Raw genomic sequence first — 6,000 nt, forward strand, 5'->3', positions numbered from 1 at the left:
ATCAATTAGGTGATGAAAATTAAGAGTACCAAGTATATTTGCATGGTTATTCACACCTTGTTTGTGATCCTCGGCATCCCAGTCACAAACTTGAGAGGGCACAATCGAGATTGAACCATGTCATTGAAAAGTTCAATGAATCTCAAAAGATCTAGGAGTTTCAAATCTAATTAAAACCTGATAAATTATTTCGTTTTTCATGATGGAAATTGGTGAATCATCATTCGCCTACCTTTAAATATTTTATAGCTTGAATTACGACATCCCTCTTCCAAGTTATAAAATATTGTGTTGGGTCCTAGCCTTAATATTTCATATTGGGTGTTATATTAAGGACTTAAATCAACTGACATGAATTTCTCTCATTGTAGATGTCTGGTTCAGACAACTATGTGTTGGATTAATCTCTAAGTCCATAACTATAATTGGTAAGAATTGACCCGACCCGGCATGGTCCATTTGGGTTGCATGGCATCATGCACTTGGATAGACTAAAATGAGAGAAATAACACTTAAGGTTTATTAATATATTATAACTTCTAATATATTAATAAGATTATTTGATTAGTATTGATCAATAATTAATTATGTGATCAAAAGAAGACTAATTAAATATATGGGTTGATTGTGTAAATCATCCATACTTATATGGTGGGCTAATGCTCCATGGATTATCAAGTTGGGCTCAAACCCATTGGATGCTCCATGGTGTATTTGAACCCATGGATCCAAGGAAATGGAAAGCCATGACAATTAGGGTTTACGCTAATTGTAACAACTATATATGCATCTTATTGATGTGAGAAATCGGCCACTAGATATGCATGGAGGGCAAGCCGATTCTTGAAGTGTTCTAATTTCTCTCTAAGTTATTCCAAGTGCTTATGGTGTTGTGTGAACCATTTGAGGTGTCACACTTGAGGCACTAGGCACTTAAGCTTCATGAAGACAAGCACCAACAAAAGGTATGTTATTCTAACTTGTGTTATTCAAAGTTTTGTTTGCTAGAATAGAACAATATCTTGGAAAGTTGATATTTGCATGTATAATAGAGAAAACATAGATCCAAGGTATTTAGGGTTGCATGTACACTTAGGAGTGTTAGATTGTTAAAAACCCAACACTATGATCTTCCCAAATCTCATGGATATCATACTTCTCTTGCTCCACCTCCTCCAATTATTCTCCCCGACCCACAAGCTTAAAGACTTGTAAAGTTCAAGATCACTCAAGCCCTGCTTGCAATGAAACACAAAGATGGAAGACCTGTGTGCACTCATGTCTTAGGAATGAAGTCACACATTGACAGGTTGAGAATGTTGGGTGTCGTTGTCCATAGGAAGTTCGCTATTTACTGGGTTCTTCAGTCACTTCCTGAGTCGTATAGCGTGTTCATTAAGAACTACTATGAGACAGATCACGAAATGACCCTAATAGATCTATCTTATTTGCTTGTTGCTGCTGAATCAGAAATGGTTTGGCGCAATGGTCAAGCAAATATGGGTGGAAGGTCTATTTCTCAAACTTTCATGGACATTGACAATGGTAACATTGGAAGTCCAAAAAATCTTTCTCTTCCCAATGGAAAATGAACAGCCTTGGTCAAGCTAGTTGACCAAAAGGTAAAGGGAAAAGCTAAGTCTGCGATAGTCCCGTGTACCATTCCCAAAGAGTCTATATGTTTTCATTGTCAAGAGAAGGGGCATTGGTTGCGAAGCTGCCCTGGCTACCTGAAAGATCTAACAAGAGGAAGAATCAAAAAGTTTGACTCTGCTTCAAGTAAGTCCACTATCTAACTCTGTTATGTTCCTTATTGACGATTCTTAATACAAAATGTGACTCGGTTACATTTTGATGTTTGGCAGGATCAAGCAAAGGGAAGGACACTTAAAGGAAGAGTATGTTGAATCTGATCGCGAAGATGGATTTCAATCGCATGGTTCGATGATCGGATTCTTGAACTACTACTTAAGAGTTATGATAGATTGCTAGAAAATATCTAATAGAATAGTTGTCATTTCAAGTTGCATTGTAAGGAAATTTTTTTTCCACATTTATAAATAAATAAAATTTTGTTTTACTTTATTTTATATCTCCTTGCAATGGCATTTATGGAAATTTGATGTTTGTATGTTTGTAGCAATAATGGAAATATGAATTTGATCCTTTCATTTGTGGTAGTGTCTAAATTTACCAAATAAGGAAAGATTCTCATCACCCAAGTTTTCAATTGGACCGAAACTTGGAATCATGCAAGTTGTATGATGAATGAGAATTTTCATCTTTGAAAATTAAGACTAATTCGTTGTTCACATGTATATGTGAGTCAAGTAAACGACTAAGGGATCGAGTACACGTTCTTGTGAGCTGGTCAACCCCACCACAAAAGATCGATAAGACTATTTAATGTATGGCAGAACGAATGAGAAGAATCAAATTTGGCTAAAAAGATAAAAGTATCTCAAATCTGAAAAGATGGGAGAGTACTTTAGTATCATGTTTTATGATCATCTTAATGATTGTGATACCATATCACAATTCATCCTCTAAGGACATCTTAGTGTATTCTTATGGCTAAGAAGAGGAGTTATGAATTGTTGAAGTGGTTAAATCAAGAAGACGAGTCATACATCGTTCCAAAACAAGTCTTAGAGTCATACTCCAAGATTGTAACTTGAGTGACACATCCTAAAGAAGGTTATTAACATGTGTCAACTGTAAGAGTAAAATATGTTCTACTCTTGTAAAATTGAAATTGGTAAGTTGTGATGTTTTGGATAAAACGAAGACCAACTAAGGCCAATTATGTGAAGTGTGTGTCTTGATAAGAATCTGCACCATCTCTAGAATATTTGTTTGTCAAGGAATGGGTCTTGGCAAGAGAGTCTTATATGTCAAGAGGATAGTGAGATTCTAAAAGATCCTGAAAGAGTTTCAAGATCTAATCAAGAATAAAAAATGTAGTTTATCACTAGCACACGACCTAAGGTTTATAACCAATCGTGTTGACATATTCCTATTTCTGTGCCCATTTCAGTTAAAGTTGGCTTTGCATATGAGTTCTGAGAGTTCTCAATTGGTTGCATAACAACTTGGAAGCAATGGCAGTCCCTTGTGCTGCCAGGTGGCAAGAAGTTAAGACTGCACAAGTTCAGTTCATATGAGTTTGGATTTGTCACTAACCTTGTCTTGTGATTATGGTTTTGAAAAATTTAGATGGATAGGAGCACATACACCATAAAATCTAAGTGTCATAAGGTTTCTCTCCTTTCATGAAAATGATGGTGAGGAAACGCTTTCACTAAGTGGGTTTAAGTAGACAACAATTGTGATATTTGCATTCTTAAAGTTGTTAGTGGAGCGTGTGTGGTTAACCGACACACTAACATGGACTTGTGAGGAATGGCAAAGGTCTAAACAATTGAGACTATGATTATGGCATCCCTTTTCATAGTTCTGAAATTGTTTAGACACACAAGTGTGCTATCTAAGGAAAGGTGTATGATTTTGATAAAGTTTTATCAAAGCATCTCGTATCAGAAATTTGAACTTTGGTAAGAAAGTCAATAAAGTATTAATTTCTAGAAGTCCAGCTGATTTCTAAGTACATGTCAAAGCTAGTAGGAGGATAACTGTTATGCTAATAATCATCATGTTAGTGGGAGCATGATAATTATGATATGTGTTGCAAGTTAGCAATGTTAATTATAGACAACAAAATTTCAATTGGGAAAAGTTGTTTTGCTATAATTAAGGGAGAGGAAATTATACTTCATTTCAATTCTAAATGCTTAGATTGAGATTTTAATCATCTTTAGTCAAGGCTATATATATATATATATATATATATATATATATATATATATATATATATATATATATATATATATCATGTTGGAATGGTTCAACTTAAGGAAATTCTCTCTCTCTCTCTCTCTCTCTCTCTCTCTTTCTATATATATATATATATATATATATATATATATATATATATATATATATATATATTGCATTCTCAAATTCGATTATGATTACGACACCCCTCTTCATAGTCGAATTATGAAAACATGGCAAATAAAAAATATTGTAGCAAAAGGCTAATCTAGGATCATGTCATTATGTGAGACATCATGAATCGTGTCCCATATGCTTCAGGTATAGGATCGATTACATGTGCTATAATATTTATCCTTTGTAAATTTTCCAAATTCCCAGGGCATTTAGAGGGGAAAAGGTAAAAAAATTAGATATGACTAAGATGATTAAGCAATTGTGTTGAGGACAATATGAGGTTCACCAAAGATTGGTTGCTCATGGACAGTCGGAAGTATGGTGTAAATTTTTGGAAAGGACCATATTGACATATTCTGAAAAGAGGCTACTCTTGTTCAGAAGTGATAGTCAAAATGGGAATATGGAAATGTTCCCATAGGTGGAAGTTATTCATTAAATCTGTGTGAGATTAGGAAACTTAATGCATGAAGGATGTTCAAAGCAATGTACTTTGAATTTGAGACTTTGTTTCCATTGAATGATCTCCATTGGAATACTTTGTAATGTTTGTTGTCAGGTCTTTGTGACTTTGTTCACAGTCATTACGAGTGGATCAATGTATATAAGTTTAGAATCTAACAGATTTCAGTAAATGGTAGGAATTTGGAATTCTTACATTTACGGTAAGGATTTGGGTTTGTGAAATGAGCAGCATTGGAATCATGTTCAATTGGTCCATTTCACAAAGTAAGGATCATAGACAAACATAGTGTGCATACTTGGTGTATAGCATAACTATTGTTTAGAAAACATAGTGTACATGCTTGGAGCATGGGACAACTATTGTTTTAATTCAAGTATTAAGTTGATAAATTCGAAACATTATACAATGAATAATTAGTAATCAATATGGTGTTTAAATAAAAGGTGTTCTATTTACTCTCAAAGGTGCTTGGGGCCATATTGAATTAGTATTATTCTTTTGTTTCACTTTGCATGTTTTGACTTCCCGAATAACTAGGTTATTCAAATTCTCCACAGTCGGTCATATGTGGGAAGTAGGTATGAATCAAGACTGTCATGAAGTTGGCTTGTAGATTTCTAAGGTGTTGGACATAACAAGAGTTGCTACAACATTCATGAGTGCTCATAAGTTCTGAATATTGGATTAAACCCACGCTTATTTGAGTCACTTCATGTATTTTATCACGAGTGATCATGAGATGATAATATCTTATATTATTCAAACCTAGAGATATGACTTGTTGACTATGAGTTGGTTATACATTGATTATGCGAAAACACATTGGTAACTCGATATTATAAAACATGCCTTTGTGTATGATTCAGAAAGTAGTAGAACAAGCATATGAGTCGAACTTTATCCATTCCTTTTACCCTTGAAGGGATAAAAGCGATATCTGTGGGCCCCTCGATGATTTTGTGATGACACCCCTAAGTGCTTGGCCAAGCCTGGACTGATTTGATTTGTTTAATTAGTTAGTCATCATAAATCATAAATCGGGAAACAACAGATGGACAGAGAGAATGATTATAATCCATGTCTCAGTCCATATGATATCAAGAATGGAGGAATATATGATTCCTTAACTAATGGACAAGTCATGGACTAGGTCACAGTTTGACATCGACTTTAAGAGCTACTATTGCTAGTCGGGTTTTGGAGTCATACGCAATAATAGTTTTAGACTTATCCAAGTGGGAGACTGTTGGATTAGTGTCTAAGTCCATAACTAAAATTGGTATGTACTTGAACCGATTTGGCACAGTCCATTTTGGTTGCATGGCATCAGAACAATTAGAAAGACAAAATGAGAAAAAGGATACTTATATAAGTTCTAATATATTAATATGAAATCGTATTATTTAATTAGTATTGATCAAGAATTAATTTGGAATTAATTTAGTGATCAAAATCAACTAACCAAATATGGACTCTTATATATATGGTGGGCCAAGTTCATTTAGGTTGGGCTAAGCTTGCAT

This window comes from Lactuca sativa, chromosome 3 (genome assembly GCF_002870075.4).
Source record: "Lactuca sativa cultivar Salinas chromosome 3, Lsat_Salinas_v11, whole genome shotgun sequence".
NCBI classification, from domain to species: Eukaryota; Viridiplantae; Streptophyta; class Magnoliopsida; order Asterales; family Asteraceae; genus Lactuca; species Lactuca sativa.